Source organism: Carlito syrichta, unplaced genomic scaffold (genome assembly GCF_000164805.1).
Source record: "Carlito syrichta isolate Samal-C Ts95f unplaced genomic scaffold, Tarsius_syrichta-2.0.1 Scaffold308002, whole genome shotgun sequence".
Classification (NCBI taxonomy): domain Eukaryota; kingdom Metazoa; phylum Chordata; class Mammalia; order Primates; family Tarsiidae; genus Carlito; species Carlito syrichta.
Window position 1 is genome coordinate 53,306 of NW_007252098.1, and position 10,160 is coordinate 63,465.

General features: G+C 37.5%; 1 pseudogene; it reads left to right on the top strand.

Moving 5' to 3' along the window:
* On the top strand, positions 1–399 carry LOC103267156 (annotated as a pseudogene).
* Positions 400–10,160: the final 9,761 nt, after the last annotated feature.

Here is a 10,160-nt window from a genome sequence, read left to right on the forward strand (position 1 = left end):
ATGATCTGCTTCACCCTCATCCCGCACCAGGCGGGTAAGACGTGCCTGGCCAAGTGGTAAAAGCAATGTAATGACGACGAGAAACAGAAACTGACCAAGGATGTGCACGCCATGGTCACCATCTGAGATGCCAAGCACACCAACTCTGTGGAGTTTCGGAACTTTGACGCTCAGCCTGTCTCTACTTCTGCATTGAGTCAACGACAACACCCTGGCTTAACTGGAGGCCATCCACAAATTCGTGGAGGCCTTAAACGAGTATTTCCACAAGATCTGTGAACTGGACCTGGTGTTCAACTTCTACACGGTTTACACGGTCGTGAACGAGATGGTCCTGGTTGGCGAATTCCTGAGACCAGTCAGACGAAGGTGCTAAAACAGCTGCAGTCCCTGGAGTGAGATCAGTGAAGGCCGACCCTCACAGTCCCTCCTGCACTCTTCCCCAGTCCAGGACTGCTGCCCACCCTAGCAGGCCCCTCCCCAAGTCGCCCAGGAGGAAGGGACCTGGAGGAATCTGGACCAAAAGGGAGGAGACTGTGCCCTACTGCCTCCGGGTCCCTGTGGTCCAGTCTGGCTAGATATGTATGTAGGTAGGTAGGTAGGTAGGTAGGTAGGTAGGTAGGTAGGTAGGTAGGTAGGTAGGTAGGCAGGCAGGTAGATAAATAGGACATGGAAAGGCAAGACCCTAGAATAAAGCTATTTTTTTTTTATAAATAAGAGCAAAGGAGGAGCTGCTTTACCTGATTTCAAGTCTCAGTTGTAAAAATCAAGACAGTTTGGTATTAGTGAAAGCCCAGAAATAAGTTAGTAAAATAGAATATAGAGAATATAAACACAGTCCCACATATATGTACCAAACTGACTTCAACAAAAGTTTCAGGATAAACCGGAAAGAAATGTTTTCACCAAATATTGTGGGCCCAGCTAAGTATCTATATAGAAAAAGTTGTAAATTGACCCTTACCTCACACCATATGCACAATTTATGTCAAAAGACTGCAAGAGTTACAACTGTAAAACTGACTTCTGGAAGAAAAACAAGAAATCCTTGAGACTCTTGGGCAGGTTACTCACATGAAACAATTCATAATTTTAAAAATTGTTAAGTTGAATATTTTTTAAATGTTCAATCTCCAAAAGTCACCACTGGGGAAATGAAAAGGCAAACCACATCCTGGCAGAAATTTTTTTAGCACCTATCAAAAAAAGGTGTATACTCAGAATGTATATAATATTATTCAATGAAATGTCAAATGGTGCCACTGCTGAGAATAAAAGGTATGATAGTTCCTCAAACAATTTAAAGTAGGATTGCCATATGATGCCGCAATTCCACTTCTGAGTTTATACTCAAAAGAATTGAAGGGTTGGCAGTAGTGGGAATCTGCCAGGGGAGGGGGGGCACACCTCATCAACAAAGGCACCTGCATAATGAACATTTGTATACCTAACCCTGAATTGTACCCCACATCTTTAAAATAAAAAATTAAAAGAAAAAAAAGAATTGAGTTCTTTTAAGATTTTTGTATACTCGTGTTCATAGAAATATTATTGATAAAAGGTAAAAGCATCCCAAGTATTCATCAACAGATGAATGAATAATAAATGTCTATATATTCAATGGAATATTATTCAGCCTTATAAAAAAATGATATTCTAACATACTCTACAACATGGTACCTAGAGGGCCATTACACTATGTAAAATAAGCCAGTCACAAAAAGACAAATACTGTTTGATTCCACCTATAAGAGGTACCAGGAGTAATCAAATTTGTAGAAACAAAGCATAGAAGGATGGATGTCAGTGGCTGGGAGAAGAGGTAATGAGAAGTTGTTCAATAGCTTTTGCAAGATGAAAAATGGGCTGGAAATTGTTTGCATAGCAATGTGAATGTATTTATCACTACTGAACTGTACACCTGAAAACTAAGATGGTAATTTTTGTGGTATGTTAATTTTACCACAGTGTTAAAAATCTCTTACCATCACAAGTATAGGTGAGAATTTGAAACTGCTAGTGGGAATGCAAAATAGCATAAGATATTTGATTTAGATATTTTCATTACTTTCATTTTACTTGGCTTATGCATAGAGAGAATCAAATAAACACTTAAATTAAAATCGGGTCTTGAAAAGATATTTCAAGAAAAGTAAGAGGATTGATCAGAAATCTTTAGACTGATAATTCTCACGTGGGTACAGTTTTGTCACATAGGGGACATTTCACCAATTTCTTGAGACATTTTTGGTTCTCACAATTGGCAGGATACTACTGGCATCTAGTGGGTAGAGGCCATGGATGTTGCTAAACATCCTACAACACTCAGGACAATCTTCTGTAACTAGAGAACTATCGAGCCTAAAATGTCAATGATGCCACCAAGGTTAAGCAACCCTATTTTAGATACATGACCTAAAATCCTTATCTCCTCTGGCATTATATTCTCCTCACTCTCCCTTCCAGGTCCCATCTTTCTTTTCACAACTGCATGTGCTCAGTGTAAATGGGAAAGAGAAGAAGCTGTGGGGACAGTCTACACTTCCAACAGGCTGCCCTCAAGCAACTTCTTTAATAATTTTCCTATTTTTAATGATTTCTCCCATACATGGCACAGCCTATATAGCACTTCTCCTTTTATGGCTGAATACGCATCTCTACGTATCTTCTTTTGTATAAATATTGGGATTTTGTTTGCAGCAAGGAGAAGCTGCCTGACTCTTTTCAATATTTTACTATCCCCTTGTTTGTTTTACATGCTCTGGTCCCCTTTCTGATTTAACCATCAGCCGTTCACAAGTATCTTCCACCATGCCTTTTCTTTGTGCACTAACCACTGCAAAATTTAATAAAATGTATAGCCCTAAAAAGTAATATAACAGGAAATAGGAAGTTGTGAATTTAAATCTGAACAACCTTTCTGAATTGTAATCTCAGTCCAACTTCTCCCTTGTCCAATCAAAATAGCCTTAGCATCCTTGTTGGCTAATTCAGCACTGACTTTACTTTTTGCCAGAGTGACAGCAACAATAATGGACTTGGAAGTGGAACAACATATTCTATGTCAAGATGCTGCTCACTTCAATCTTTTCATCTAAAAAGCCTCAGGACTGGAAGATAATCTTGTACAAACTATTATAAAGTCAGTATTCCAAGCAGTTCTTGTCTTTGCCCATATCTCACATGAAAACTTCAAAATAAAACCTCAACCCTTGATAATGGAACATTGACTCCAACTGCAGTTAAAAAGACACAACTACTGTGTGTACACACACACACACACACACACACACACACACACACACACACATATACATATACATACATATATATACATATGGGAAAGAGAAAAAGATGTGGGATCAGTCTACACTTCCAACAGGCTGCCCTCAAGCGTCCTTTAATAATTTTCCTATTTTTAATGATTTCTCCCATACATGGCACAGCCTATGTAGCACTATATATATGTGTGTGTGTGTGTGTGTGTGTGTGTGTGTGCATATATATATATATATATATATATATAGTATTCTCTAGCAAAGAACTTGGAAGAACATGATTTATTTAGAAGACTTTTAGACAACATCACTTCTGAGTCCAATTTATACATCTCAATATTCTAGTATGAGCCGGGCTCAGTGGCTCAGCCTGTAATCCCGCGCCTTTGGGAGGCTGAGGTGAGTGGATTGCATGAGCCCGCGGGTTTGAGACCCGCCTGGGCAGCAAGACCTCATCTCTACAATAAATCAAAAAATCAGCAATTCCGGCTACTTTGAAGGCTGAGGTGGAAGGGTCGCTGGAGCCCAGCAGGTCGAGGCTGCGGTGGCCGGGAGCGGCCACTGCACTCCAGTCTGGGCGACCGAGTGAGACTCCAACTCAAAAAAAAAAAAAAAAAATTCTAGTATGACTTCTAGAAACAATTAATAACAGTTATATTTATATACCTTAGTGGGTGAATCAGGAATAAGCATGTTATTGCTCAGTGTGCCTAACATAGAAATAGAATTAAGTTCCAAAATTCTGTCTGAAGTACTCCTGCCTGTGTTGGTTCAGTAATATCCCCATCAAATCATCTTCATTATTCCTCCTTTTTATTTTTTTAACATTTCTCAGTACCTGACCAAAAAGCCTTATCCTAGATAGGTATATCCATGGTTTGATCTTTGCTGTCTTATAAAACTGTGGGTGTGAGACCTCTGAGAAGGGAGCAAGGACTTTTGAGCACCCTTTCTTCTTTTTTAATCTGAAGACTTTATTTATTTATTTGTTGAGATCAATTTTAGGCTCACTGCAAAATTAAGAGACAGTTACGGAGACTTTCCATACAATCCCTGTTTCCACAGGTACATAGCCTTTCCCCATTATCAACATCCCCCCACCAGGGCTCCTCAAAACGATTAAGGTCAATTAAAACCAAGAAAAGTCTGAAAACCTGTCACAACCAAGAGAAATCTAAGAACACATGACAACTAAATGTAGTGTAGATTCCAGGATGGGATGTTGGAACAGGAAAAGGATACTAGGGGCAAAAAAAACTTTAAAAATATGGATAAATTATGAACTTTCATTAATAGCTATGTGCCAATATTGCTTCAGTAATTGTAGCAAATGGAATATACTTATTGCAAGGTTTTAACGGGGGAAACTGAGTATGGAATACACAGAAACTGTCTGTACTATCTTAACAATAATTCTGTAATTCTAAACAAACCCTAAACTAAGAGGTTTTTTTTTTAAATAATAAAAGGTTCTTATTTAAATGTTCTATAAGCTTGAAAAAGTGAGGCTGACCCTAAGCAGAGTCAAACATATGAAAACTGTATGTAGATAATCCCTGACTTATGGTTATTCCATTTACAATTTTTCAACTTGACAATGGTGTGGAAGTAAAATGCATTCAGCAGAAATAATACTTTGAGTACCCATGTAACCATTCTGTTTTTCACTTTCTGTACAGTATTCAATAAGTTAACATAAGATATTCAACACTTTATTTTAAAATTGGCTTTGTCTTAGATGATGTTGCCCAACCATAGGTTAATGTGAGTGTTCTGAGCACATTTAAGGAAGGCTAAGCTAAGCTATGATGTTCAGTAAGTTAAGCATATTAAATGCATTTTGACTTAGATTTTTTTTAATTTTCAATGGATTTATCGGGACCTAAGCAAGTTGAGGAGCATCTATATAGTGCTAAACTGATTACCCAAATTCTTGCTCCAGATCACAATTAGTATAAGCCTGCTATTCATATCTCGGCACCTTTCTCTACTAGAAAGTGTTACTAATTATCAACTCTCCAGTCTATATTCCCATTCCATACACCAGTACTCGCTAAGTGGATCTGTAGTAACAGAAGGTAACATAGAAACAATTCAACTGTGGTCATTTGGACATATGACACTTTCATCACCAAATGACTCTCACAGTGGAGTTGTCAAATTAGGAAGGAGAGAAGTTTAGCAGCAGACGCAAATTCACATAGGTTATGCTATATCTCTATACTCTTATGTGTACTTGTGTACCTTACATAGGCGTACATTTCTGAAAAAGAAATGGAAAGTTGTACACAAGATTCCTCAAGATTTCTCATGACAAAGAGTTCTAGGCAGTTAGAACTCATAGAAATAACCATGAGAAAGATAGATGAAATTATACTAGTTTTCAAAAGACAATGTGATAGGCCTTTCCTATTTTATGGGGTTTACTCTATTTGGGCAATCACTCCTGGGCATATGCTTCCTATTATAGCCTTCCATGGAAGGCTCCTCAAGTTAGACCTATGACAAAACAGCCTCCTAGATGAGCATCCTATTAATACATTAGGGAGAAAATGGCATCCAAGGGACTCTATAAAATACCAGGGCCACATTATATTGGTTCTTTGTGAAGCAGGCACACATCATCCATTTTATCCATAGCTAGTTATTCCAGTGGCTGCCTCTTAAAAAATCATTTAAATCAAACCACACTTACACTTACAGACAGACGAAATCACTTGCAGCTAATCCATCTCCTACTTTATTGCCCATAGAAATGAAGAACAGGTTGCACAAGCGCAGTGTACAACAGGAGGCTCAGAGACAGCAGTCATCCATTTCCTCATAGTATACAAGTTTGATCGTGTTTGCCTAATTATCCCATTAACCTGTACCTAAAGATCCAATTACTCCAGCTGTGGGTGATTGAATAAAGGGCAATTGCAACAGATACCAGGCAGGGGACATGTGTATTCCTCATTTGTAAAGTTTGCAATTACGGATTCCGTCTTTTACCAAGAAATCCTATGGCAGCAAAAATAATGGAAGTATTTCCAAAGTGCAGCTCCTAAACTGATAAATAGTCATTTACATTTTAAATGTTTATGAATCAAAATACTTCTCCTCCTTTTAAGTTCACATTTGTGTCATTTTCATCATTTTTCTGGTGAGATATTAAAAGATTAAGTCTACTGGACCGGATTCTTTCCTTCCAGGCATTATTCCTCCAATTCAAGTAGCTGTCATTAGATAAACGGAAGTCCCTAACTCAGGTTAGTGATGCATGAACCAACCACCTAGACAATCTTCTGGTGTGACTAACTTACAGCATTTACAAATTATTAAATGCCAGCACAAACATTTAATTAGAGTCTCTGATCTCAAAGATACTCTCAATGTTGCCTACAAAGCTTTATATTTTTTATAGTCAGGTTCCCCATAGAAGCTCGTAAACTCTTTTTCTCCTTATCCTAGATATTCAATCCCACCATCTCCACTGTCAGTCTGAGCAGATGACCTCATCCTACCTTACAGTGCAAATAGACAACGTCATCAAAAAGCCATGAAATGTCTACTACATATATTATCTTCATCCACACCCAACACCACTTCCATCTTCCTTCCATCAAAGAGATTCACTGGGATTCATTGCCTAGGTCTTAATTCCTCCCATCTTGCCAGAGACCTCTTCGTTCCATCAGTTATCCTCTTATTCCTGTATCTTCTACCACTAACTCTTCTTCTCTACTGACTTTGACTATTCAACCTTTTACACATTCTCAAGACATTTCTATCTTAGAAACAAAAAACAAAAACTTTATTCGGCTTTTTATCTCCCTCAACAATCGGATTGCCACTTTCTTCCCTTTTACAACTAAATTTATTTTTAAAAAAATATTGCCAACGTTTTCTATGTGGACACATGCCATACTATTTTGTTCAATTCACTATAATGGAACATGTGCTTATGCTGCTCCACCAAAATGGATTTTGTCAAGGATACAATAATTTTCATGTTGATAAATCAATGGATAACTGTTAGTATTGATTTTATCTCTGTTGACCATTACATTTTTTTCCTCCTTTCTTGACTTTCACTGACTCTTCATTTTTGTTTCTCCTTCTATTACTCCTATTACTCCTCTTGTCATTTACCTATTTGTCCACAAGAGAATTTGAAACATTCCCTTTCTTAAGATCATTACCCAAATTTACTTACTCTATAAGGCTAAACTTCATCACCCTATTTTAAATTGTAAACATCCAATGGAAAATAGCAAGTTTTGGCGGGGATGAGGAAATTGAAACCTCTGTGCACTGTTTTGGGGAATTTAAAATGGCATATTGCTGTAGAAAAAAGTATGAGAGTTCCTCAAAATATTAAAAATAGAAATATCTTATGATCTAACAATTTCACTTCTAGGTATATACAAAAATAATTGAAAGCAGAACTTGAATACTCATGTTCATAGCAGCATTTTTCATAATAACCAAAAGGTGAAAGTAACTTAATTGTTCATTGACAGAAGAATGAATAAACAAAATGTGATATATACATACCAATGGAATATTTTTCAGTCTTAAAAAGGAAGGAAATCCTGACATGTGCTACAACCTGGATGAATTTCAGGGCCATTATGCTAAGCAAAATAAATCAGTCATGAAAGGACAAATACTGTATGATTTTCCTTGTATGGGATATCTAAAGTAATCAAACCGTGGAGGCAGAAGGTAAAATGGTGATGAGTTGAGGTTTTTTTCATTTTTCTGTATATTGTTTATTACTTTTTCATTCTCGTTTAATTTTTATTTTGAAATTGTGGGGTACAATTCAGGGTTAGGTATACAAATGTTCATTGTGCAAGTACCCTTGTTGATGAAGTGTGTCCCCCCTTCCCCAGGTGGATATTGACTACTGTCAATCCAGCTATCCACCCCCCACATTCCTCACCACAGTTTCCCACTACTTTCAATCCCTTTCCGACAGTAATATGGTAGTTATTCAAGGTCCACTTATGAGTGAGAACATGTGATACTCAGCTCTTTGTTTCTGTGAAATATCACTCAGTATTATAAGCTCTAATTCCATCCATGTTGCTGCAAAGTTCATGATTTTGTTCTTCTTTATGGCTGCATAATATTCCATTGTCTATATATACCACATTTCTATTTTATCCAGTCCTCTTTTGATGGGCAGCATGGCTGTTTCCATGTTCTTGCTATTATGAACAATGCTGCAATAAACATACGTGTGCAGCTATCTTTTTCATAGAGTGACCTGAGTTCTTCCGGGTATATTCCCAGTAGGGGGATTGCAGGATCATATGGAAGGTCAGTTTCTAAGAGTTTTAGGAATCGCCACACTGATTTCCACAGAGACTGTGCTAGTTTACACTCCCACCAACAGTGTAGGAGGGTTCCCTTTTTGCCACACCCTCTCCAGCATCTGTTGTTTTTTGAGTTATTGATGATGGCCATTCTGACTGGAGTTAGGTGGTATCTCAGTGAGTTTTAATTTGCATCTCCTTGATAACTAGTGAGGCTGAACATTTTTTCATGTGTCTGTTGACGGCCATATGTCTTCTTTTGAGAAGTGTCTATTCATATCTTTAGCCCACTTTATAATGGGGCTGTTTGTTTTTTTTCTTTTCAGCACGTTTGAGTTCCTTGTAGATCCTTGATGTTAGGCCTTTGTCATACATGGAGTTGGCAAATATTTTTTCCCAGTCTGTGGCTGTCTCTCTGCTCTCTTGATGGTTTCTTTGGTTTTGCAGAAGCTTGTCAGTTTAATGAGGTCCCACTTGTCTATCTTATCTCTTATGGCCTAGGCACTTCAAGCTGTGATCAGGAATTGGTTGCCAGTTCCAACTCCATAAGAGTGTCTCCTGGATTTTCTAAGGTGGTGATGAGTTGTTTAATGGCTATAGAGTCTTAAATTTTCAAGAAAAAAAGAATTCTGAAGAATGCTTGTTCAACTATGTAAATGTACTTAAGCCTTCTACACACTGACCTGTATACCTAAAAAATGGCTAAGATGTTAAATTTTACATTATGTACATTTTATCGCAATAAAAAATTACAAATTTCCCCCAATAGCTTCTCTATTTCCTTCTCCTTTGTTGTTTTCTTCATAGCACTAATTGCCAACAAATATAATATACTTTTTACTTATTATCTGTCTCTCCCTGAATGGAAAATAAACTACATAAGGGCAGGGATTTTTGTATATTTGATATACTGCCCTATCTCCACTGCTATGTCCTCTCAACATCTCAATCTGCACAATCTCCAGGGCAGTTATTATTCATTTTAATTGCTAGTTACAAGTTCATATGTCCCCCCAAAAATGTATCTATGATCCAGATCTCTCCCAGGATTTATACTCTTATGTCTACTAAATATCTTCATTTGACTGGATGTCCACTTACCTCAAAGTCATAGGTCTAAAAAGGAGCTCATCTTCTTCCTCAAATAAGCTCTGTCTTTGTGTTCTTTTGCAATAAATGTCATCGCATTTCTATTTAGTTGTCAAAATAGAAACCTAACATTCTTCATGGACTCCTCATTCTTCCATATACCACACATGAAATCACATTTGACACCTAACATGTCTATCCTTTGTCTATTTGTTGAATCTGTTCATTTTGACTGTTTAAAGTTTTGAGCTATTGCTGATAAAGCTTCTATGAACATTCTTAAATATTTTAGTGAAGAAATAAATGCATTTTTAAGGGTATGTAAATAAGAGTAGAGATTCTTTTTTTTTTTTTTTTTTTTTGAGTTGGAGTCTTACTCTGTCACCCAGACTGGAGTGCAGTGGCCGCTCTCAGCCACCGCAGCCTCGACCTGCTGGGCTCCGGCGATCCTTCCACCTCAGCCTTCCAAGTAGCTGGAAGTACAGGG